Source organism: Dermacentor andersoni, chromosome 3, assembly GCF_023375885.2.
Source record: "Dermacentor andersoni chromosome 3, qqDerAnde1_hic_scaffold, whole genome shotgun sequence".
NCBI classification, from domain to species: Eukaryota; Metazoa; Arthropoda; class Arachnida; order Ixodida; family Ixodidae; genus Dermacentor; species Dermacentor andersoni.
Genome location: NC_092816.1, coordinates 88,340,535 through 88,367,705, shown reverse-complemented (window position 1 = coordinate 88,367,705; position 27,171 = coordinate 88,340,535). Strand labels below are relative to the sequence as shown.

Sequence of the window (27,171 nt, the reverse complement as noted above, 5' to 3'; positions counted from 1 at the left end):
TTTACCATTGAGATGTCTCCCACCTTTCATATCTGAATTCATATATTCTCGTAATGCACTTTTGAAACTGTACCATATTAGTATTTCATGTTAAACGGGCCCTGAAACACTTTTTGAATATAGAAATTGTACCGATCTATTGCAGAGGCTGCTGTGAACATGTGAACCAAATGTTACTGCACTTATTGCAGCTGGGAATTTATAGTCTTGCGTCAAAAATAGCCATAAATCGCTTGCTCTCGCTTTTGCAATGCTTTCGTGCAGCATCATCGAAAGCAGCTAGACACACCAATGCTATTTGCTGAATTTGTCTTGCGAGAGCATTCTCGGTTGTAGATAATTGCTAATTTTGAGTTAAATAATATGTTATGTCTACGCTCTCAAAAAGACAGAAAAGTCATTTTATCATTGCTATGCACATAGCTGCGTCAGCTGCATGTGGCCTCCGAGATGGCAGTGGCTTGCGGCGTAGCATAGTCTACTGTGGCCACCACGAGGTGCCAGGACAAGCTCTTTCGCTGCCATGTCATTCAACTTTTAGCCGGGGCTTTGCCCTCTTGGCTTCTCCGCTGTGTAGCGCTCAGCACGCCAGCAGAGATGAATAGAGAAAGCATGTTGGGTATCAGTTCAATAACTCCACTTATATTTGAAAGTTTGAAAAATATTGCAGCACAAGATTCGCGAGACGACGTCCTTTGATAGTGAGGCCATTCTATGATTAGTTTGGAAGGTGTTTCGGGCCCCTCTAACATGTATATGTGATGTGTATTACATGTTTTTCTTAAATGACTATGTGAATCACCTGAAGTAGGGTATAGCATGAATAACTACAAGATATTTATGCTTGTTTACATTGTAGCCGTGACCCACTGCAGTACCTTAGTGGCTATGGCATTGTGCTTTTGCTGAGCTCGAAGATGCAGGTTTTATCTCGGCCGCATTATTTGCTTTACTAATCAACCTTTATCCTAGAAATTAACTAAATAGACATTTGAAAGAATATATTATCTGTCTAAGCTGATTTACTGTTTCTTTTTTAGTTTTCTTTTATATTCCCTGTCATGGGATGAGTTATGCTGGCCCTCCTGTGCTGCCGCTCGTGTCAACAGAACGGGAGAAGCAACGCTGTTGAAGATGTGCAAAATATTTAAAGAAACTATATCTAAGGTATTGAATTGTAGACAATAATTTACTTACCCAAATTCGAAAAGTATCTGAGTAGATTACAAAAGAAAGAAGAGAAAAGTAGTTAACTCCGACATACTATCAGTATGCCAGACATTGCACTAACAAAAGGTTCTGCGTCCTTGAAGCGCTTTAGTTTTGTTGAACACGGCAAGGTGTGAATTAACAAACTTGTTGGCCCTCAAAAAAATGCTGTTTCTCTACGTTTGTAGGGTTTTGCGAATTGTAACAGTTGAGACCGAACCGAATTGAATAGAACCAATAGTGAATTGAATTGAATATTTTTCGAACAATGAACAGCTGTTCTCACCATTACCAGGAAACAATGTTCACATCCTGGTATTAACAATGTTAAAAAGTTTCTCCCATCACATATCATGTTATGAAGCATTGCCCATTAAAAGCACAAATAGAGCAATAGCACCAGACAAGCAATTGGCTTGCATAGGAATCTCCAGAGAGAGCGAATGATCGTGGTTGAGCCGATAAAGGGCCACTTAAGAAAAAAGAATGAAAAAGGTTCTGCAGTATCTTAAATTGCCTAATAACCTTCCAAGTTGTACAGTAGCAAAAAAGTTGCCTCTTATCCATAAGAGGAGGCCTGATTGGTAAGCCAGAAAAAGTATCAAAAACGAAAGACAGGTGGCGACTCCGCCTTCAAGTTCCTGCACCAGCGCGTCATGGTGTCATGGATTTTTGACGGCAGCTGCTAGGCCTAGTTTTTATCGATAAAGATGGACTACATATGGTACACTAAATGAGCCAAAGACTGAACGTAGCAAGTTTCAAGAACTTTTACTGAGCAGCATTGGCCCAAATATAAAAGTTTTAAATCCTTGACGTCACACTGACGTAGCGGGGCTGGGTTTCTGGGGGAAAACTCAAAAATATTAAGAGGAATCGAGTACAGACGGACGGAAAAAACTTTAATGGAAAAAGGACCTGCGAGGTTGCCAGCCCGGGCTCAGGCCACCCGGGCATTGTGTGCGGTGAGGCATAGCCTTTTCACCGCTGCCCGGGCCCGCTGGATAGCCCATAATTGGTTGTGTAGTTCTGAGCTAGTCAGAGCGCTTAGCCATCGCTCCTCGAGAAGGTCCGGTTCTATCTTGTCCTCTACGTATACTGAACTGATCTGTGTGCACTTCCACAAGATGTGTGCCATGTCTGCGTGTTCGTGTTTGCAGAGCTTGCAGCTTGCGTCTGGATATTGTGTTGAATTTATTCTGTTTAAGTGTACTGGGTTTCGGAACGTTCTGGTTTGCAATCTTCTCCAATCTGTTTCTTGAGACCTGTCGAGTTGTTTGTGGGGTTGTGGGTATGCTTCTCTTTGTTTCGTGTAGTGTGTCAGTATGTCGTGGTACGTGACTAGTCTGTCCCTGTCGTCTTTTATTGCTTCTTCGTCGTCGTCGCCTCCTCCGTCTTCTCCATCGCCTCCGCCACAGTCCTTCCCCCTTCCCCGGGGGTTGCGGGGTGTTGGGCCGTCACTGTCCGTGCCGCGGTGGGTTAGTTTTCGCGCGACTCGGTGGGCCTTCTCGTTGAGGTTGGGAGGGGCATTCATGGTAACTTGTCCCATATGTGCCGGGATCCATTTGAGGTATTTGGGTGTAATTGTGCCGTTCTTAAAGTCTTCTGCTCTGTGGTTCAGGATTTTGGCCGCCTCGGTGGAGACCCAGCCCTTTGTGAAATTCCTAATAGCCGTGTTGGAGTCGCTGATTATTGTTCGGTATTGTTGCCGCCCGCTGATTATAGCCAATGCGATTGCCGTTTCTTCCGCTGCCTCCGACGATCTAGTCCTTACGGAGCCCGCAGTCACGGTCTTTCCTTTCGTGCATACGACCGCCATTGCGAAGAGGGAGTTACCTTTGTCAGCGCCGACACCACCATTGTCGTCCCTGTTTCGGGGGTACCGCGCGGCGTCTACGAAAGGCACCCCCTCCCGCGCCGTGGTTTTTGAGAATCGTTTTCGTGCGGCATTTTCTTCTCTCGACATTGTGCACGGGGTTCATGTTCTTCGGGATATTTTCCGTGTTAATTGCGGCTCGGGCGTCTGGGTGAATCTGCATCTTGGGGCCGTTCATTCCGTGGTAGTTTATGCCGATCTTTTCCATGATTTCTCTGCCCGCCTTGGTTCCGGAGAGTCTTTCGAGTTGCGCTATTCTCTGTGCTTCTGCGATCTCCTCCAGCGTGTTATGCGCCCCGAGTTGTAGTAACCTTTCGTTTCTTGTGTATTGGGGGAGACCCAGTGCTGTTCTGTACGCTTTTCTAATGAGCGCGTCGATCCTGTCTTTCTCGGTCTTGTTCCAGTGGACGAATGCCGCCACGTACGCGACGTGGCTGATCGCGAAGGCCTGAACGAGCCGCACGACGTTTCTTTCTTTAATGCCCCTCCTGTTGTTGGACTCTCTCTGTATTAGCCGAATGGCCGCCGTGACTTTCTTTTCCAGGCGTGTTATAGTTTCCGTGTTTGTTCCCCTGGCTTCGATCCAGAGACCCAGGACTCTAATCTTTTGGACCACGGGTATCTCCGTGCCTTTCCTCGTGGTTAATCTGATTCCCCCTTTTGTGTAGTTCCGCTACGTCTCTGGAAGGTTTGCCGTATCTCCTGGGGCGGTAGAGCAGCAATTCCGATTTTTCCGGCGAGTATTCAAGTCCGGTGCCCTCTAGATGATTTTCGATTGCCTCCACCGCCCCTTGAAGTCTGTTCTCCATATCGCCCTCGCTTGCGTCTTTCGTGGTCCAAATCGTAATGTCGTCTGCATAAACGGTGCCTTCTATTCGGTCCAGTTTTTCCGATAGTCCGATCATGACGAGGTTGAAGAGCATCGGTGACACGACGGACCCTTGCGGCGTGCCAGCGCTGCCCATGTCCACCTGGATACTCTCCTCCTCGTCCAGTCTGATTCTGGCTGTTCTTCCCGTAAGGAAATTTCGAATAAAATTATACGTTCGTTCGCCCAGGCCGAGCTGCACGATTCTGTCGAGTATGGCCGTGTGCTTGACCCTGTCGAACGCCTTCTTTAGATCAAGTCCAAGTATTTCCCTCAAGCCCCGCCCCGTGGTATGTATGACTTGCTCCTTTAGTTGTATCATGGCGTCTTGTGTAGAGAGCCCTCTTCTGAAGCCAATATGTATGACTTGCTCCTTTAGTTGTATCATGGCGTCTTGTGTAGAGAGCCCTCTTCTGAAGCCAATCGTGTTGCTGAGGTACAGGTCGTTTGACTCCAGGTAGCCGTTAACTCTACTCAGGCAAGCGTGCTCCATCAATCACTTTACCAACGCAGGAAGTGAGAGAGATCGGCCGCATGTTCTGTATTTCTAAGGGCTTACCCGGCTTCGGGATGAGGATATCGTCGGACCTCTTCCATTCGTCGGGTATCCCGCCGTTCCGTCAGCACTCGTTGATGTGGTCTGTCAAGCGGCTCGTTGCCTGGTCGTCCAGGTTCCGGAGCATCTTGTTGGTCACTTCGTCGGGGCCCGGAGCCGACTTGGTCTTGATGGTCTGCAGGACCGCCTTGATTTCTTGCTGGGAGAAATCTCTGTCGAGGTCTTCGTTGGGAGAGCCCGAGTAGTTCCGGTGTTCAACGGCTGGAGGTCTCTCAAGGTAGAGCTTGACGATTTCATCACCCATTTCACGGATGTTTCCTTTGTACTTGTGTCTGAGCTTGGTCATTTCCGCTTTCGCCGCTGTCTTCGTTCCCGACGGTTCGAGCAGGTGCTTGAGGATCTTCCACGTCTTGCCCGTGTTGATGTTGCCGTCCATGGCGTCGCATACCTCGTCCCAATCCTGATTGCATAACTGGGCGCAGTGTGCTTCGATGGTCTTGTTTAGTTCCGCGATTTTGCGCCTTAGATTTCTATTGTGTTTTTGCCCTTGCAGCCGTTTCTGGATGGATTTTTTGGCTTGTACGAGGTGCGCGAGCCTGCTGTCCATCCGCGGAGAGTGACCACCACCGTTGTCGTCGTCTTCATGTTCGCGTCGAGCCTCCCAGTCGTCCCACTCCATCTCGGTCATGGCCTTTTCTACGTCTCGTAGCAGCTCTCCGTTCCATTCCTCTATGTTTCTTAAGGGTCCCTGTTCTTTTTCGTCTCTGATTTTGCGGAATTTGTCCCAGACTACTAGCCGGAACTTATGTTTTATTCCCTTCGTGACGCGGGCCTCTCCTAGGGCTATGCTGAGTATCCTGTGATCGCTCCCCAGGTCCTCGAAGGTGTTCTCCCAGGTGATTCTCCCGGCTCTCCTGCATAGCGTTAGGTCTGGTGTGGTGTCCCTATGGGGGCCCGCACCCACTCTGGTGTGTGAGGCCGGCTCGTTGAGAAGGGTTAGGCCGGCCTTTTCTATGAGGTCGGCCAGATTTTTCCCCTTCTTGGACGAGTGTCCATATCCCCACTGCGTGTGTGGAGCGTTGAAGTCCCCTCCGATGACGAGCCTGTTGTCGCCGGCGATGGTCAACGTTTCGTTTATTAAATCTTCGAAATTGTGTGTTAGGCCCTTTTTGGACGGGCTGGTGTAGACGTTCAGGACGAAAGTGCTGCTCTCTTTCTTGCTGCGTGGCGCGACTTCTATGAGGATGTGGCTAATATCCGTAATTTTTCTCATAATTCTCGGGATCGCGACCAGTCCTTTTTTGACTAATGTGGTCACGACTATGTCCCTCCCCGTCCCTTTTGTGCGTTGTTTGTGGGTGGCGTACCCGGCAATTTTGGCGTGGTCGAATGTTTCCTGGAGAATGATTACGTCGGCCTTTTGTCTTTTTGCGGTCAATTTAATGTGTTGTGTCATTGTTGCTTTTTTGTTTGAGAAGCTGCGGCAGTTCCACTGCCAGATGACGAGTCTTCCCTTTTTGGTGCCCGTCATCTTTACGAGAGCTTCTTCTCCAGCTCTGCGAGCCGCCTGTCGTACTTTAGGGCCTGCGCCTTCCTCTCTGCCTCGCTGTCACTAATGCGCGCCGCCAGCATCTCGAACGTTTTCTCCATTTTGTCAGAGAGTTTGTTGAGCATGTCCTCAAGGACGTCAGTTTTTTATTGTGCTAGGTCGGGGTCTCTTGACCTCCTGTACCGAAGCGACCTGTTCGTTGGTCTTGGTCTCCGGGATATTACGCTTGGCGCCCAGTGGGTGTGCTACATCTGCTAACATATCCACTTCCTCCTCCATGGCTTCGGTGGATGGGGTGGAGACGGAGGCAAAGGCGGCTGACGGGGGCGACGATTGTGTCTGCATTTTGGTAAGTATTTCATTAAGTGTTTTCTGTAGTTCGTCAATTTTTTGGGCTGATCCGCTGTTTTTTTTTTTGCCTTTTCTAGCTCATGTCTGAGTAGCTGGTTTTCCGTTCGATATTCCTTCACGCGTTCCTCTATGTGATCGTACCTGCCCCTATCGTTACTGGTATTGCCGGACCTTCCCGATTCGCGATTGGCCGCTACGTCTGATCAGCTCACCTTTGCTGGTGTCGTCTGTTCTTGCTTCTTCCTCTTCGTGTCGGGCTTCGTCCCCCTCGAGGTGGATATGGACCCACTCCCGGTCCTGTTCGTGGACCTGGACCTCGAGGTCGGTCGTCCCCGCGCTCCCGGCCTAGACCTGGATCTGTCCCTGGACCTCGAGATCGGTCGTCCCCGCGCTCCCGGCCTGGACATGGATCTGGATCTGGACCTGGAGCTGGACTTGGATCTGGGTGCGGGAGATGGTTGTGTGTGGTTGCTGTCCCCGCCGTCAGGGTCTTGTGAGCCGGCTACTCGCAAGAGTTCTTCCTCGTTTCTTCTCGCTGTCCATCTTCTTAGTTTTACCATGTACGGCGTCTTGTATTTAGCCCTGCAAGTCCGGTCCGCTGTGGGGTGAGCGTCTCCGCAGAGCTTGCATTTAGGTGTGCATTCGTGGTCTTTGGCCGGGTTTTTGCTACCGCACGCCGGGCACAGCTTGTCGTCCGGTCTGGGGCACACATCGGGTCTGTGCCCGAGCCTGCCGCACTCTTTGCAAAAGTCTATTTGTTTCCGATAGAGGGATACTCTCATCATGATGCTGTTGAAGTGCGCCCACGCGGGGACCCTGTTGCCCTCGTACAGTAGTATCACGGTGGTCGTGCTGCCCAGTCTCTTGGCGTACGCCAGGAAAGGGTTCCTCACGTTCACCAGTGCGTGCACGAGCTGGTCTTGTGTGTAATTGAGGGGAATGTTGCGGATTATCCCCTTGGCCATCTCTTCTGGTGCCGAGACGTACGCGTTGGTCGTGTGTTTCCTCCCGTTGATTGTTAATTTCTTGATTTTGGCGACTTTAGTCGCCGTCGTCTCGTCAGGTGTGCTTACCACCAAGATGTTTTGCGTGTGGTTGGGGCAGATCGTGATGATTTCGTCGCTGCTCACTCCTGCTTCATTGCGTATCGCCTCGTCTAGGCTGGCGCTGCACGTGTTTCTGATGTTCAGCCCGTCTCTCGGTCTTACGATTATCTTGCTGTCGTCACTAGGTAGCCTGGGCATCTTGCTTGCTCGTAGAATCTTGTTCACTATGCTCTTCCCGCCTTTGCGCGTCGGGCTTCTCCAGCGGGTGCCTTGCTTGTCTGCCTCTTGGGTAGCGTTCGCGCGGCCCTTTCTTTTGTGCGTAACTTCGATCCATCCATCCGCGTCGCCGTCCTCGGCTCGGCTCGCGGGATCATTTCTTTCTTCTCTCGACTTGGTATTCAGGGTTTCCCCCACGTCTGCCTCGTCTACCTCCATTTCGGAAGTGCTTCCGAACCTCTGGCTTACACTGCGACACCGTTTTCCGCCCTACCGGGGGCCGGTGAGCTTCCGCTATAGGCCTAGTCGGCGTTAAGCTTAGCTGGGCTACTCACTTCGAAAAATCTTCGAAAATGGTCGCTCATCCCGGGTCTCGGTGTCCCTGGGTTCGGGTCGATTTGCTCTGTCCGATGGTGGTCGGTTTTCAGGTATTTGAGTCGATAATTCAGCGGAAAACATTCATTAAGGCAGAGCCGTCGCGAAGTGCGTCCGCTGCCCTTAAAGGACCGCTCCGCTCCGCGAAGACAAAGAAGACGGGACATGCGGCTTGAGATGCTGTCAGTCATTCTATGGTAGCAGCAGCCCGTAAATATTGTAGTGCACGGTTTCGTTTCTTCCACGTGTACTCGTGAATCTCTGTGACAATATGCAAGTTTTACCTTCATTTTTCTCCTGCAAGCCTCCTCCTCTACGTAACTTCATGTTTCATGTTTAATACGGCCGCGGGGGTGACGTCCATCGTACTTTTGCTTTTATTTTATGTTTTGCGCACAGTTGATTTGAAACATTCGAGATCTATCTAAAACAGTGCCAGTAAAGCAAATCATTAAAAGCGATACGAATACTTAGCGTTTTAATCGAGGTCGTCAGTGCTATATATGTATGACGTCACGCCAGCGTACGGCAGCGATTATCGCCACTGTTCCTCCTTCCCACCCACCCTCTCTAACCGTCTCGCACAACGCCTATATTACGCATCAGAGCAACAAACGTTGTTCGGCGGTGTGATGACAACGGGCCGCCCTCCCAGTATGCCACTGCCTTCGCCACCATGGGAGGATATGCCAGCCCGCCGCAGTTTGACGAGACGAGCGACAAATGGCCAGCTTACCAAGTTCGAATGGAGGCCTTCTTTGAAGACAATAGCGTCACGGACGACAAGAAGAAGCGGTCCTTGTTGGTTGCAGCGCTGAAGACCCATACCGTGGACGTAAGTACTTAATGGTCGATGCGCGCCATATTAGATGAACGAATTAACTGTCAAACGTCCAAATGGTAGCTTTGTTTCAGCAGCACTTCTCCCCGTAACTAAACGAGATAGCACAGTCTTACAAGTTTTTTACATGCGACCGGCTGCCAGACGAACCTGTCATAGATTTCATAGTTGCCACCGTTGCCATTCACCGGATAGCGGACACGTGCAATTTTAGCGTAACGTTGGATAGAATGCTACGAGATCGCATCGTTTCAGGACTACAAAGCGCAGGAGTGCGTCGGCAGTTGATTGCGAAGCCGCCATAAGCCGCAGCTAACGAGGTGTGAAGCAGAAGTGTTATCAGCCGAAATGGCAGAAGCGAGCGCGCAACAGCAGATAGGCCACGCTGTTGAGGGAAGCGTGCGTATATGCGATGGGAGACCGGTCTTATCGCCCAAGGAATCGGCCACGGATTATTTCGTGCACCCGCTGCGGAACGAGAGGGCACAGACCAGAGGATTGCCGGTTCGTTCGGCTACATGCTTCAGGCCTATCATCTCCGGAGGTGGGCACGGAATGTAGTATATTCGCGCTGGAGGCAGCGGACAGTCGTGTCAGCCACGTTGGCATCACGTAACCAATTGTTGGCACATTGAATTGTGCGGGTGTTCCAGTGCACGTGCAGGTCGATACAGGGTCACCGGTGTCGGTCATCACATGACCCATCTATGAGCAAAACAAAACTGTGGCCCACGCTGCGTGGTTCGCCATTGAAACGGACTTGCTTCCTGAGAAGGCTTCCCGTGCGTGGACAGCACAATCGCAAGGTTTCGTGCGGGAACCGGTCGACGGACGGATGCCTAAAGGTCCTCGGTTGCTCCGGCACCAATTAACCGGTGCGGACACGACCCGATCCAGGCGTTCAACATGCTCGAGGCGCCAGTCATGAAAGTGAACACAAGTGAGCTAATGCCTTTCGTCGGTACTGACGATGTTAACGTAAAGCGTTTGGTAACATAATTCGCTGATGTGTTCGCTCCAGGCCTAGGTCACTCTGAGATGCGGAACAACGTGGTACCGAAGTTCTGGAAAGCACGCGAAGTTCCGTACGCTTTTCGTCCAAGGGTAGACCCCGAACTTGAACTCCTTTTGACCGCGGGCATTACTGCCCTGTGACTCATTCTAAGTTGGCCAAATCGGTGGTGCTTGTAGTGAAGTAGTAGTAGTAGAAAACTTTATTTGTTATTTGGTAATGAAGCCCCATAGACTGGAGCACTCAGTCCAGAGCCCCATTCGCTGCTGCTTTCCGGCTTGCCCGGTCAATCGGGTATCGCTGGTCGTCCAAGGCTGTGCTGGTAAGAGCGCCTTCCCACTGGGATCGGGAGGCGTTGAGTATTGTAGGAAGGCCGGGTTGTTTGGAGCATTCCCACGTAGAATGGTAGAGGTCTGGGTGTCCTCCACAGAAAGGACATTTGCCGGGATACTGTGCAGGGTAAAAAGTGTGACGGAGAACAAGGCTCTCGTTACGCTGCGTAATGGCCGCATTCGCCTCTGCGGCGATAAACTTGCTGTAAACGAAGCGTGTCATATCCTTTGCCATGTGTGGAAGATATCCTGGCAACGTTGAACGGCGGTCAGGCTTTCACCGCGATAGGCTTGCGTGAGGCTTACAATCAGCTACCGCAGCTGGACGGTGTTATGTCCGTGAAGCACCTGGCCGCTCTCACGTCGCACGATGAGGATTTAGCAAAGGTGCAAAAATAGGTGCGGGATGGATGGCCAAGAAACTTGGGGCCCGAGGACCTCCGTTTGCGGCTATAGTTAGAAGGGAAGGCTGAGATAACTCGGGAGTCATGGGTTTCTATACTGGGACCATCGCATAATCGTGCCCAAAAGAGCTAGAGCGGCAATGTTACGCCTGCTGCATGATACTCGTCAATGTATTTGCTCAATGAAGCAGCGAGGCCGCTCCCTGCTGTGGTATCACCGGATGGATAATGAGATTGAGAACATAGTTAAGTCTTGCCTCAGTTGCGTGCAAGCTGCGCTAATGTCCCCAATAAATCTCCGGTTACATGGCCAGAAACGGGCGAGCGTTGGTCGACGCTGCGTATCGGCTTTGCGGGGCTGATCGATGGACAAGTGCTAATCGTTGTGGATTCACATAGTAAATGGATCGAAGTAGTACTATTAAAAAGCTTCACAACGCACGCCACAATAGAAGCCATGTGCACCTTGTTCGGGACGTTCTGATTGCCCCGGACGCTTGTATCTGATAATGGCCTGCAATTTACAAGTGCTGAATTTCAGGAGTTTACGAAGCTGAATAACATCGCACATCTCCGGACAGCACCGTATCGTCTGCAGTCGAACGGACTCGCGTAACGTGCCGTCCGAACTGTTCAAGATTTTTGAAGAATGTCCATGTTTCGTCGAAAACACGCTTGGCAAGGATTCTGCACAGGTACCGCAGGTCGGGGGCAGTACACCAGCGAAACTGAATAGGCTATGCGCTCCGTTCCAGACTGGACAACACAGTGGCGCCACCGGGGCCTCTCGCCCCACAGTCTCCAGTTGACCGGCCCGCTCTCGGTGTGCTGTAGCCGGCAGAACCGGTCTGGGTAAAGAACTATGGGCGAGTCAAGCCGTGGATCCCAGCCCCCAATCACGTCATCGGACGGCGCTCGCACGGTGAACGCCGATGGTCCAGAGGGCGAGAACATTTGTCGCCACAGCGACCAGATGAAGCCATGGCTGGGCAGAATGACCTGGACGACGGAGCCTGTTACTCTGAGCGGCAAGAAGCAACTGCCAGCCCCAGAGTATTTGGGACACTAGGACAAAGGCTGGAAATGAGCGAGTCCGACCCGAGAACCCCGACACCAGCCCTGCGCTGGTCGGGTCGGACGTGAAAACCCCCAGACCGCTATGTAGCGATGAATTGAAGTCATCGTAATGCATGTGGCGGTCTCTAGCAACCACGACGCCGATCAGCGTACTCGTTTGATCGGTACCCAAGAAACCGGTCACAGAGTCGACACGCGCCGACAGTGGCTCTGCTAGGATGCTTGCAGGATTAGCAAGCGGGATACCTTAGACTACCGGCGACAAGAGAAGACACACACGACAAGCGCTGATCTGCCTGTCTGCCTTCTGTTGTCACGTGGTGTGCGCTAGTTAAACCTGTAAATATGAACCAGCTAGCCCAGCAATACGTTCTGCCTGGGCACTTATGGCTCAGTGCGTTTACACAATACACACCGCCGCAGTCGCCACCTGGCCATACCAAGCAGCAGTCAATAACGGTTTTGTTCAGTGGAGGTAAGGACTAGCGAAGCCGCTGAGTCGCTTCGTCAACAAGGGCGGTCGTTCTCTCTTTGGCCATCTCGATCCGGAGATACACCCATAGGTCGGCAGCAACAGTGGCCTAGCCAGAAATGTTTTTTGGTGAGGAGGGGAAGGGAGGGAGGCACGCATTTGGGACCGGAGACGGAGAAAGGAGAATGGGGCTGTCCGCAGCCTGGTACACAAAACACAAGCCAGTCCTCGGTTAAGACGTCGTTTCAAAGTCGCAGCATACGCTTTTTTGTATTTTCTTTGTGATTTGAGGTTAATTCGATAGTGGCGTGTCGTGTGCTTGAACTTGCCATTTGTATCCGTAATCCGTATGTATAAATTCATGTTTCCAGTGTAAATGCATACTCTCGTTTTGGTTGTGTTTCAACCGGCTGTGTGAACCCAACTCCGGAATGATCCAAGGCCCACTTGTACGAACACAATCTCCTATAGGAAACGATATTTATTGACCCCTCGAAATCGTGCACACAGACCCATCTTAGCCTTTAATTGGCCTTTAACGTAGCAATGAACAAGCATCGAAAAGCTAAACGCAGCTTGAAAGCAGGTAAGTTTTCTTGGGGTTTTCAGGTGTGTAGTTGCATTTCGCAAAACATGGCTTAATTATTCTGCTACACGTTACCAAATCTAATTTTTGATCGCTAGGCGACGCCCATAAAACGCTGATCCGTGTGATGTCCAGATGAAGCCCCAGTAGCATGAAGAATGTTACGTTAGCAACGCTACAAGCGAAGACGCATTTTTTATCTGTATTGATAGAGAAGAATATTTAATGAGAGGAAAAGTGAAGTTGATTGGCGGAATGTGTCTGGCCTGCTGCTCCACAAGGAGGGAAAAGGGAAGGGGTAAAACAGGAACGTAGAGCAGGATGAGGAACGAAGATAGGAAAATACTGTGATTATCACAGTCTCAGTCCAACTGGATCAGTGTGCCCAACACGGATCAACAAAGCACATGCGATTCTAATAAAGCACATAGTATAAAGCATATGCTAGCACTACTCAGCACATACTAGCACCTACAGTATATAACACGCATGCTATATATATATATATATATATATATATATATATATATATATATATATATATATATATAGCTGACAGTATGACAGTTTGACGCAGCGTCAAAACTGTCAGCTACAAATTTAACTGTTTATTGGGCGGACTTGTGCCCAGCAAAGCCTGTGGCACTCGAAGCTCAACGATAGCGGCGAGCGTAGCCGGCGATCGTCGAACATCTGATCTGCGGGTCAAGCGCGTCGGCTTTTATACGTGACTCGTTGAACGTTCCAGTGTAAGCACTGGCGCCCGCGCGTCTTCCAGAAAGTACTACAAAATTCGTGTACCGCATATAATCTGATTACACAATGTTCGGCGAGAACACGCACAGCAGATGGAATGAACGATAATATTCGAGGAAGTTCCAAATCATGCAGGCGCGTTTTGCGCTGACCCCGGGTGTCAGACAGTGTTGTGTGATTCGCGAAGTGCAGTGCGGAATTACGCAAAGGGCAAAGTGTGTGGTGAGGCTGTGCGCGTTCTGTGCTCGGCTGACCTGCAACGACAGAATCGGTATGTTAGAATCAAGTGGTTCCCGGCGCACGCGGGCAACGATGCGTCCGAGAAGCACGATAACCACAACGAGACGGCACACGCAGTGGCGCGAGCGCTAACCAACCGCCCCGCTGCAACCGACCGTCCAACGTGGTGTAGTGCCAAGGATCGCATGACGACGTTCAACGAACTCACACAGTTCCACCGCCTGGCTCGAAGGACTTTCCCACCCCCGCACCCGGGGCTGAGCCGAGCGGAGGCGGTGCTGTTCAGACAATTGCAAACTGGTTCTTTACCCACCCCAGTGTAAATGACTCATCTATACCCTAAATTATATGTGAGTGATGTGTGCCAGCGGGAGAAGGCCACCCTGACGCACATCCTGTGGGACTGCACCAAGTTCCCCGACGAAGCTTCGACAAGTACAACGATTCCGCCGCGACTCGCGGCTGCGGCGGAATGCTACGACCACGAAAGCCAAACCTGGGCCGTCCAGCAGGTCTCGGCGGCTCTTGAAAGACAAAGGCCGAGCGAAACCGACGGAACGTTGCCCCTCAGGGCGACCGACCGCGGGAGTAACACGTGCTGGAGTTGAGTAGAGACCACCCGCTGAGAAGACGTCAGGGCCCGCGTCACGGCGCCATTTAGTCATGGTGTCGTTCTGCAGGCGACTACATGAAGTTGTCTCTCTCTCTCTCTCTCTCTCTGGCTCCTAGAATAGTTTCCTTTGAAAGAGATCGAGAGTCTGGAGAAAACACTTGTCACTATAAGTGTGTTCCACTCAGTCGCATACTGCGGTCACACACAAAACACGTTTAATTAGCCTAAGGGGTAGAAGAGACGCAACAGTCAGGATAATCTGTATTGGTTAATGCATATATGGTATGCTATGAGGTCATCAAATGAATATTGGAAAGGCGTTCAACAGCGCGGGCACATCACAAGTGATTCGAGCGCTCTAGCTCCATTATACGCACACAAATGATGAAATGTTCGTATTGCACCGCGAGGTGCATGGTAATCACTTGCTACCATTTTTCTTCGGTCTTCTGACACAAAACTTCACCCAAGATTCCAGAAAAAGCACACGTACTGGAATGAAAAGAAAATGCAACTACTTCTGTTGGTATACGCGAACCAACGCCTGCGATATTGTATGTGTAAGCAAGTGGGACGACACGCTTGCCAAGGTTTCAAAACGTAGCGTTTGCTCAGCCACGTCCGTGCATGTTTTCCTGCTTTTGCTTTTTCGCTGCTGCTATTCAGAAAGGGCTTTTGGCAGAGCCCATCAAACTTTTTTTTGTGATGCACGCTCTCTTCCCCGCACGCAACGCTGTCCTTCAGTGCTGGTCTGATCGAAGTTGTTCAGCTGAATCAACTCGCTATCCTTCATTCTTCTGCGCGATTTGGCACTTTCGCAGTTTTTTTTTTTTTCCTTGGCTCAAAATCTTCGATGAACATAGGTCTATCCGGCAGAGCTTTTGTGATCACATCGTATGCTTAGCTATAGTTAGTGCTTCGCGCTAATGGTATGCAGTGGCATACAATCTTGCACGAATGCCGTCACGCACAGTTCACCATTTAGGATCGCGACTCAACGGCTGCAGTTTACTGACGTCACACTTCTCACGTTCTTTTTTTTTTTTAAAAGAACGGTAAGCACGCGCTTGTTGCAAACACCTGCTAAAGTGTGAACGCTGTACAGAGTGGCACGTCTGCTGTCCAAGCACGCAAACATCTCCTGTCCCAAGGCCTTACGTACGATGTCACGAAACAATGGAGACCGCGCTTATCCTCGCCTTTCGCCGCGCGTGTACAGTGGACTCTTCCGCCGAGCGACGGCGGACTTTAAAGGAAAGCGGCACGGCGGCAGAGTTCGATCGTTCACTTCTCGAGTTCTTCTCTGGTACCCGCTCGCTGGAACCTGGCTTGTTCCTTTGGTGCTCCGGGTGCGTCTCCGATTGAGTCCACACGGGCCACCATGAACTCGGCCCTTCTTTTCTGGGCCACCTGCCTACTCCTGCTGGCCTCCAGGAGAGTCGTAGTCTGCGAGGAGCTCCCCGCGGATGGTCTGCACGGTTTATTCTCGGAATGATGACGAGGGAGTCCGGATTCCATTTTGTTTATACCGTTGAAAACTCGTTTGTTAGTTCAGCACTCGTGGCGTCTGTCTTACGTTTCTGGCGTCCTTTGTATTTCCTGTGCTGTCGCATCAGTGCGTAGTTTATACCGCATGTTCTTATTATTAAGGATAATTCAAAAGAAAAAGTGATTAAGGAGTAACGATTTTTGCTAACCGAGGTTCATATAGGAGTGGCGGACATCAGAATTTGCGCGACAATTGTTAATACCATCATTGCTAATATGCAATTGCAATATTGCTAATATAAGCTCTTACTTACTGACTCAATGTAGGGGACATGTTGTAATCGAAGGATTGATGCCAGCCAGTACTCAAAGTATAAGATTTAGCAAGAAAGTTCGTGTCCATAACACAAGGTTCAAGGAGCACAAGGTTCAAGGAGCACACGGACTCGCAGTTTGTCACCCGACTCATTGAATCATTCGTACTGTTTCAGATAGCAGTTCCGTGAGAAAACATACATTTATAATGTATGCTTTCTAACTTGAACAGGAATGCATCTTGCTGCAGATAATGGCTTAGTTCTCTAAGTCTTCAAGGAAGAAAGTAGCGACCATGCTCACACTGCAGATTACTACCTTCTCGCGCCTCTGATCACTCGAAGATAACTAATCACGTTTTTACCCGTAGGCAACTTTACATGCTACAATATAAATACGTCATAACTGTCAGAAACAACGCTCAACCGTTTCACCTCATGGACCTTTGGCTGATATTTGCAACTTAGTCTGTATGCGCTTATCACGATCGCGTCCAAGTCGCAAACTGTTGCCAACTTTTGCTAACCGTTGTCACGGAGGGCCCGAAAGCGCGCTCCGACGCCGTTGTTAACTGCTGTCCACGCGTGTCGGCGAGGTACGTTTGTCTGACAAAGGAATATCATATGATGGTTACCTTCGAATGCAATCGAAGTCCGCGTAACTCTCGGTGCACGTTTGTGTAGACTTTTGGATGCATCCTCCAGTGCAGAGCAGCCAACTGGACACTTAAGCGCGTTAACCTTTCTGTCTTTCATATCCTATTCTCTCTCCCTTGCTGTTGAACACAAATGACCTACAAAGTTTTTAATTAAATTGTTTGTAGATTACGCCAATAAATGGAGTTCTCTGAAAGCTGAACTAGCATTTACAATTAATTGCGCGACCATCATCAGCAACCAGTGCCGGATGATCAGGCCAAAGCAAACAGACGATATATCTATAGCAATAAGGTGGTTACATAGGCTTGCACTGGAGATATCCTAGCCGCCATGTTGGTCAACCAACATGATGAGAATCTGCGTTTGTTGGCGTCTGGCGCGACTCCAACTCTCTGCAAGATAACCGGCCAGGGCGGATCCTTCTACTAAGCTTTCTTTCCTTCATGAAAGCAGCGGCAGTGATTGTGATACGCTTACATCGCCCTAGGTTCCACATTGAAGAACCATAATGGCCAGAAATTGCGTCCGGGTCGTCACGTGCAAGCTATCTATAGGCTTGGAGCTCGTATTTTAGGGATCATGTGCAGTCGTTCGATCGCTAAGCCTGTAGTATGACCTCTTTCATATTGCGATCACCAGGTGACGTATCGCTTAACGTCACTTGTGTCATATATGCACTGAAATACCGGAAGTATGCTTGAGTTTCGAACATTTAAGCTTCGCAGTGTGAGCGCAGCGCTGATGGATGTATAACAGTAAACGTGACAAGCTTTTTTTTTTAATAAATGTATTTAAGGAGAGATTGGTGCCTCTATAGGTGTGGCGCCAGCTACTCTTCTTCTCTTGCATGATAGTTATCGTCGGAAAGTTGTCAACAATCGCCGAACTGCACTAATAAACACATGAACGAACATTTAAGTACTAAGTCTCAGTACTGCAATATATCCACCGCCCATCCTGTGAAACTCTTGATAACGTCTTCGTGTTCCTTAGCGCTGTAACCACGTTTCAGAAAACTTTCAACATTAGTGATCTAAGCTTCGTTTTACGTGTATGGTCTCGCAAGCGCGTTCATCTGAGCATAAAAGGGCAAGAACTTCTCACGTGAGTGCTCTTCTGTTGCGCGAACGTGACTAGTTCTTGCCCTTTTATGCTCAGATGAACGCGTTTGCGTGACCATACATGTAAAACAAAGCTTAGATCACTAATGTCGAAAGTTGGTCTAATGCAGATGGGGAGAGGTCGGGAGGGGAGATTGCTACTGGCATTCTGAAATATGGTTACAACACTAAGGAACATGAATACATTATCAAGAGCTGTACAGGAAGGGCGGTGGACACATCAACTGGCTTTACTGCGCCAACGCTTACAACGCATGAAAGGCAGACTTACACCAAATTTCGGGAGTACACGACATACCTCCCAAATCTCGCATGCGTCACGCCCGCGCACCACGCATCCTCTTTGGCCATGTAATCGAATTACTTACTCGAGCTTCCGTTAGATGGTGTGCTAATGCGGGTATCTCACGAATTATGCAAAAGGCCTCGCATATGAATCTGCACTTTTCAGTCTTAAGAGGAAGTTCCAGCACGGGGTCAACTCCGATGCCCCCTATTTGGGTGCATGAAAAGCGCAGAAATGCTTTTTATGGGATGACCCGTGGACTAATTTGAATGCAGTTTGTTGCATTTAGCATAGACAATCAAGTTCCACTGACTCTTTTGATTTTAGACCTTGATCATTTTTAAAAATAAATAAGAATGGCCTAAAATCGGCACGTTGCAGAAAAATGGAAGCATGAAGGTTACTAATCCGCAACTCTGCACCAAAAAATCATATCGCAGCTCTGTAAACTGCATCTGTTAGAGCAACTAAAGCGGACAAGTGCGGTAAACAAAGTTTACAGCTTACGTGAGACTGTTACGATGTTCGCGAGTGTTCTGCAAGAATTTCTACTTGCAAATTATCCGTATACTTCAGAGCAGTGTGTAATACATCAAATTTATCCGCTTTAGATGAATTATTAATTGCAATGTACAGAATTATAGTTGTCTTACTGCTGTGGTACGGAGTCGAAACTTTATACTTGAGCCTTTTCTCATCTTTCTCGATTTTTTTTTCGAAACAGTAAATTACGGCTCTAATAAATAAATTGCTTCCTACAGTCACCAAATTTTAACTTTTTATGAAATGCGACAAACCTCATCAAATTCATCCAGTGGTTGCCGAGAAAAACTATTTCTGCGGGCCAATGTACTTAGGATCTAGCGGGCTTCGTTCACATTTCACTGTACAACACTATTCGCGTTGCGCGCGTCATCGGCTTTCGCTGTAAAATGAACGTCCACTAAATTTCGGATACAGTAGGCGCCGACAACTTGGTAAAAGTGACGATCCGGGGAAAAACGGCCACCGGCAAAGGAAGCTAAGCATTGCACGCGTTTATGTGGACTGTCAATCGGAAGTGTGTGGATGTCGTTCTCCGAAATCTATACGATATATCCTCGACCAGCATGTAGGATTATGACCTTGCACTTTTATTTTTGTCGATGAATGTCGATAGCGTTCCCTCAAACTGCGGCGCCACAGATACACACGCCCCCTGACGTATGAAGCATATATTCTTGATTCTTTTCCGGGGGGTCACTCTTGTGTGCAGAATTTCATACTTGTCCTAAGCTTCTTATCATATTAGATGCTTAGGCCCCACATTATACTTCGGCCCCTAATTGAAGTGCAATCGGCAGGAAAGATCAGGAATGTTTTCTTTTTTTTTTCTGCGCATGATCGTGCGCGCTAATGACGTCACAGTGCTCTTCTTTACACCTTAAAAGGCGTCCGCTGGTAGAGTGGCTAAAAACGTGCCTGGAAGCTTAGCAATGGCAAATGTGTAGGCTAAGCGAAATATGCTTTTTTTTTACGATTGTCGCCGGCCACGCAGTACAAAAATATTGTACAGGCCGAAGAACAAGTTTATCGAACGCAAGGAAGTCTTGGGAGGCTTATACACAATCTATAGACTAAACAAAATAGGCATTGTATACCGACTCGTGTCAGAGCACATGTGTAGATATGTTGTAAATTCTGAAGGACAAGTCTGTCGAAGGGCATACTAGTTCATGTGCGAATCATTCCCCCGGTCGTTAATAGAATGCATCATGTAACCGCACTAAAAAACAAGGGACAAGGAAGGAACACACAAGACAGGCGCGGAACTTCAACTGTTGAAGTTCCGCTTCAGTTGAAGTTCCGCGCCTGTCTTGTGTGTTCCTCCCTTGTCCCTTGTTTTTTAGTGCGGTTACATGATGCATTCTATTAACGACCACCAACTAGCCCGCTTATCCCTGTTAAACATTCCTCCGGTCATACGGGCCGTTTTCGACTGCCCGATCGGGATCGACCGCGAGGAAAGGGACGCGAGTGACACGGGTATTACAGACATTCTTTAGGTATCTGTTCATGTAAGAGATGCAGCGAGGTTAGCTTTCGCAAGTGTCATGTGCTTTACGGTGGTAATTGAATCGGACACGGCGCATATGGGTCTCCCCCTTTGTGTGTTTTCTTTTACTACAGTTGCCGAAAAGGCGAAGAAGTACTTCCAGTGCCTGGATGGATCCCCGATGACGATGCGAAGCTGAAGCGGGTGCAGCAGGTAAAGTTTAGGGGATAGCCACTGCAAGCGTCGTGTGTAATATTCGGTTCATTATATGTTAAATATATGCCATCAATAAAAAAAAAAAGAAGAAAATTGTAAGGAAAATGAACTCGCATGTGAAGTTAACAACTCCGTAACTAACAAATGAGAAACGAAAAAGAATGGTACGATAATTCTGTAGACTGCACTCTGAAAGCGGACGCGCGAAACCGATTTACTTCGCGTTGCTACTAATTTGTGAGCTGACCTGCTGCAAAAGCTCCTTAAACATTATGACAGTTTAACGAAAGCTGTGGATTAATACATCATATTTGTCAGCTTGAGATGCAGTGCACAAAACTGCGGTATCTGTTTTTGGTGCAGAATTACGGATTTATAAACTTACCAATTTCCGGCGATTTCTTTCTTCAATTGAGGTTTAAGATCAAAACATTGCTTGACAAGATTGCTAGAATTTAACTTTCTCTTGCAGATGCAACAAATTTCACTAAAGTAGGCCCAGGGCTCGTATCATAAGAGCATTCCTACGTTTTACGTGTATTTGAATGGGGGAATCGGAGTTATTGGCACCGAGCTTCATAAAAGCTTCCTGTTACAAATGACTCCCCCCCCCTCCCCCGCATTCTCTTCGCCCAGGCGTATGGTAAATGCAAGGACGCGGCCATGGAAGATGCGGTACGTATTACTATTACAGCCCCTTTTCTCCGGCTTGTCTCCACTTCAATGCACAAAATGTATATCTAATAAAGGGAAAATCAGACATGCACCCGTTCGTAGACATCCACCCACTTTTCGCGATAGACAAGCGGATGTCACTTTATGTGCCATCAAACACATAGGGCAACGCACACGCGCACGCACGCACGCACACACGCACACACACACACACAAAAAGGAGCTAATCATAAAGGATCAGAACGTATTGTTGGACTAGCTGGTTCATTAGGCACCACGAAATACGAAGGACAAGCGAGGCTCAGACGATCCCAAGGCGCACTAACAATGGCGAATGAATATATCCTTCGATAACCAGCGTTTATCCTGCGGGATCAAGAGATAAATTTCGTTGTTTGTGCGCCTTGCGATCGTCACGATTTCCTTGCTTGTGTCCGTGCTATGTGCAGTCGTTCCGTTGCCGCTCATTAACGTAAACCCAAATACACGATGTAGAACTTGAAATGAGCGCCTGCTACAAGTTCAGGTGAAGCTGGAAACGCTACGACACTGGCGAGTCGCTTTGGGTCTGCTCGCGTTTGAGTTTATGCCGGTGGTACTCATCCCCCGCATTTTTTCTTTTGTTCGAACAGATTTCTAATGAATCGCCTGGAGTATATAATTCCATTCAGCTCCTTTAGGTGGCTCACCTGAAAAAAGAAGCGGAAATTACTGGCGCTTCAAATCGCACTGTCCAGCCAGCTAATTAAACATACTCACGCACCAGCAACTTTTCAATTGTTTACTTTAGGGCACATTTTATTATCGCGAAAGTGAAGTGAAGCAGTGGTGAAGTGATATTTGCGTAGCATAAATCCCAACCCGGCTGGCGATGACCGGCCCTGTCAGTGCCAGGAGCCGCCAGTCTGTACGTGCAAAAATATTGCGCAAATTGTTTTAGTCCTACCATGACGCGGCTTACAACAAGAAATGTGTCGTAATTGCCGGATTAGCACGGCTACGCCAATACAGCAAAGGTTACTGTGAATGGTTAGTACCTACGACAGAACTCGAACCGCATGCACACGGACACACGTGCGCACGCGCGCACACACACACACACGCACGCGCACGCATAAAACACGCACGCGCACGCATAAAACACGCATGCACGCATAAAACACGCATGCACGCATAAAACACGCATGCACGTATAAAACACGCACGCACGCGCGCATAAAACACACGCACGCACGCACGCATAAAACACACGCACGCACAAAACGCACGCACGCACGCATAAAACACACACACACGCATGCACGCATAAAACACACACACGCACGCACGCATAAAACACACACACACACACGCACGCACGCATAAAACACACGCACGCACGCACGCACGCACAAAGAAGAGTATAGAAAAAGGAGATCTGGTTTATTGATTGTTATTCGATCAGTAGAAAAAAAGCAAAAGCCGGATCATTTTGCCCTAACGATTGTGTCAGGTCCGGAATCGGGACTGTTCCGCTGAATTCGAGACGGTTGGTAACTCTACTTGTCAGGCGTGTAGAAATGCTATCACAACAGCTCAACTGTCAACTACAGGCGCGAAAATGTGGACAGTGACATTGTCATCACGAGTCCTATCTTTGAAGTATATTTTTTGTCTATTTAGAATAGAAGGTTCTGTGGCACAAGCGCATTGATAGCTCACCATGGTTCGTCACAGCGTCACGAGATGCATGTGCTGACCAACACTGCCATTCTATGATACGCTATGGCTTCTAGTGCCGTGACGCGTGTGCCTACAGACATCGTAGGCGCGTTCTCATAACGGTTCGAAAAGCGATCCGTCCGCTTTCCGAACCGTTATAAAATTGTGCCTTTGGGCTGCCATCACACAGACCTCATAATTGTTCACGAGGTAACGGCACATTGACCCTTCTCGCGGCGATCCCGTGGGCGCTGCCATGTTTGATCAGGTGGGGACGCGTCCATTGCTTGCCTCAACTGCCTCCGCTACCTCCGTTGCCTCCGCGTTTACATTGGGTTTGTATGACGCTGGTGTGGCTTAGCAAACCTCTGTTTCGTGAAAGATCGTAGACGGTGACTGGGTGGACGAAACGAAGCTTTGGCCGCAGCTTCAGAGAACATGTAAAATCGCTTTCGGAGCTGACTAAGCTATGTCCAAATGGCGCGAACAGCGTATATCGTGCTTGTTCTAAAAACGGGGCGAAATATTCATTCCAAGCTATCCAAACTTTCAACTCATGAATTGAATCAGGATTAATGTGTTTTGCTCTTCCTTCTTCATTTGGCAAATTTTTTGAAGCAGCGGCTTGTCACGTTTCTGACTTCCTCCATGCTGTCACTATCTGATTATTTTCTGCGAAATCGCGCGCGGTTGTGTTCGCTTTCGATATATATATATATATATATATATATATATATATATATATATATGTTCTTACTGCGCGCAATGTATGAAACGTAGCGGTTTTGTACCTTGTGATACCTTGTAGCAAAGACGTATTCTCGCAAGTAACTCGCTTACTCTTGTGGACCGTCACGAAACATTCAGCTTCTACCATTCGTGCGCTGTCGGTGCAGTCCGTCATTTATTGTGCGTATATGGTGCGCATATATTCAAGTGTGCGCCCATTCACTTACTGACACGCTGGCGATAGAGTAGGCGTAAGATTCGGTGCCTGTTGAGGTATATGTGTGTAGATACTGTGCGCGAAACGTACTATGACAAGAAGCGGCGCTACTCCCTTTGTCATTTTAACGAGCGGTACTCACTCTTTCCGACGTTCCGGGGCTGAAGCACTATTTTTTGAAGGTTAGCGATACAACGCTAGGCGGATGAGCAAATTTCTGCATCTTCGAGGAAAGCCGTACATCTCGAAGTGCCAGTAGCACGTACGGACAGTTGCAGCAACGGTCCGCGAAGTTTTGGCTACACAGATTCATTCCATTCCTTAATATGCCACTCACTATTTTTGTAGCCAACTACTGCACACGTCTTCAATCCACATGATTCAATCTGGCATGATTAGAGCACAGTGCGTTAACGAAAACTCAGTTGCACTTCCGACAGCTGATCGAACAGAAGCAAGGTGGAAGCGGTAGTGGTTTCGTATTCGTGCGCTGTCGCTGAGGCGACGTGCGGTGCGCCGCCGAAAGCGCCATCTCGTTTCTCTAGAACAAACTGCTCCGCGAAAAGGGTCAATACGAACGCTCTGTTATTGTCACTGGTTCTTTGTGTACTTGTTTGCGTCACTTCACTTATCTACCATGCCTTTCTCCAACAGAAAAATTGCTTCATTAAGCACATGGTAAGTGTATCATCTGCTATTCTTACTGAACTTATTGTCAAGAGAACGCAGGCGCAGCCTATAGTACGTCAAGGTGGTGCGATGAAATGAGAAAATTGGGAGGTATAATATTGATTCACATGGCGCAAGAAAGGGGTAACTGGAGATCACTGGGAGAGGCCTTTGTCCTGCAGTGGCCCCAAAGTAGGATGATGACGCTGCTGCTGCTGATGGCGATGAAGTGTTTATGTTACTAATCAGCGAGGCAGGCATTCAATCGACTTATCCGACAATCTCTTTATTCGTTCAAATAAATTATGGGTGGATAGCTGATTGCTTGGTAATTTGGGAACTTAAACTGCGCTAGGGACGAGACACCGAAGTAGAAGAATAAAGGACGGTCTACCTTTTATGTAATACAATAGAAAGCGTTCCGCCCAGAGTGGCCAACCCTGCAGCCGATACGCGGAGAACGCCGTGGACTATAAGAAACTCGCGACCCAGCTGTATTTTCTCTTCCTTTTTTTTTTTTTTTGAGCAGCTTGCCTTTCGCCATATGCTTAAATAATAGGAGTGTTCGAATACTGAAATTGCCGAATCGAATTGACTCCGAATATTTGAGAAATATCCGACCACCGAATATCGAATCAAATATAGCATATTTCCTCGTTTCAATAGATCAACATGATATATGAAGTTTCAATGGGGACAGTTCATTATATATATATATATATATATATATATATATATATATATATATATATATATAATTCGTATTGATTAATTAATCAACTTCTCGAACATCATAATTAGACGAAAAGTGTCAATGAGAAAATTGTAGAGCGACATTGAAAACTCACCATACAGCTTTCTGTTGCTTAATACGTGCTACTTAAAAGTGCCTTTTTTCGAGCGTGAGAGAAGTCTGCAAATGAACGCAAAATTGTCCCGTGACGGGCGCTTGCTGGCGACTGACTCGAGGCGCTTTGTGTGCATTCACGGGATGCTTTCACGCTCGGAAAAACACATTTATGTAGCGCGTATTGAGGAACAGAAAGCCGTATCGGGAATTTTTTCATGTCGCTCTGCAATTTTCTCTTTGATACTTCTCGTATAGTTATACAATTTGAGAAGTTGTTGAATAATTAAGACTAATCCAATTAGGCGGAATGAAAAAAAAAACATAATTCGAGTATCTGCAAGCGACGGCAAACATTACCTTTGTTCTGTCCAACTACGTGGCATGTGCATATTTTTAAACTTTGGCTAAAGTTAGCTGGGACACCCCGTATGCAGCGGGCTAAATGCTCTGACAGTTTCTGATGCTCCCGTTTTCATCATTTCTGTTATAGGGGCTCAGCGCCAAGGAAGCGGTAACGTATTCCTGATTATTTCTCAGAAAGCAGACCTGACTTAGACATGACTACAGATAGCAATACCTTCAATTCTGGCGTTTTACGTGCCGAGATGACTATCTGATTATGAGGCACACCGTAGGGAGGGCCTACGGTTTAATTTCGACCGCCCTTCTTTAACGTGCACTGAACTCTGAGTACATCAGCGTATTCGCATCTCGCTGCCATCGTAATGCGGTCCCCGCGGCTGGGACGCACGCAGTAAGCGATCTTGATCTTTGCAACGCGACGCCATGCCACCAAGCTGCCACGGTGGGTGGCAGGCTAGGAATAGTTGTCTTTGAATGTTTTAACTCGCAGCTGTCATGTTCGAAAATGTATGCAAGGGCGGAACGTAATGACTGGCTTTTATTTTGAGTCCCGGTAGCTATAGGATGTTTATTAATAACTTCATACATTCACGTGTCAGTGGCTTACTTTTAGATTGAAAACTAGTGCTTTTTTTGTCGTAAGTTCTCTCGCGATATCGAAAATTAAGGTCACGTTTGGCACTCGTTCTAACTTGCACTTTCGCTTTCCAATTGTTTCAGGAATGCGGGATTAAACTCATCGACCAGTGACCTGGTCCCCGTCATAACGTCACGCATTTGTATTCCTGGCATCTCCGAATTAAAATGCAAAGCTTGCTTGTTCTTTAATTGCTGCCGTTTGCTGTGGCACACGCAGCAAGACAGTTTACGAAAATAAAAGCAGTTCTGTGCTTGAAAAGTTTCATGCATCAGTATTGATCACAACGTGCACATGCAGCGTCATTTATTCTCTTGATGCGCTTGAAACACTCGACGTCGGCATCACCCTAATCGACGAAGTCTTCTGTATCGCCGCTCACGTGCGGCATAAAAACAAGCTACTATTTGTTTCTGACGCGAGTTAGTACTAGTTGAATAAAACTAAGTGCTAGTGCACCTGTTTCGTAAAACAGCGCCGAGCACTGACCCACTGGCCAAATTGGGAGTCGCGGGCATTTCGCAGGTGGACAGAACCGATCGTGTCAGCGACGAAGCTCGCTCGGCTTGCACGTCTGTCTGCTCGTCGCTTCGACGGTGTCGAGAAAACCAGTTGTATTTGTTTACGCGCGACATAAGTGTACAAACGTTAATCGGGTTGGCAAAATATTCGCTCGATGACGAACTCGGGCTGGATCGCAAGCGCCGTCGGCCGTGGCGTCCGGCCTGCTAGCGCGTCGTGAAGAGGTGAAGTGCATGTCGCTCCCGCAGGCGCAGTGGCGCCTGGGGGTGGCACACAAAATACGTGCAGCCCCCTCTCCCCCTTCCCCCG

General features: G+C 48.3%; 1 long non-coding RNA gene across 2 annotated transcripts; it reads left to right on the top strand.

Annotated features, from left to right (window-relative positions):
* Positions 1-8,607: 8,607 nt before the first annotated feature.
* On the top strand, positions 8,608-26,601 carry LOC140216744 (uncharacterized). Of its 2 annotated transcripts, none has more exons than XR_011893414.1 (6): positions 8,608-8,881; positions 20,418-20,496; positions 21,136-21,174; positions 24,476-24,499; positions 25,831-25,851; positions 26,424-26,601. It is a non-coding gene; the product is annotated as an uncharacterized lncRNA (long non-coding RNA). The 2 variants fall into 2 exon arrangements; XR_011893415.1 differs by lacking the exon at positions 8,608-8,881 and adding an exon at positions 15,632-15,848.
* Positions 26,602-27,171: the final 570 nt, after the last annotated feature.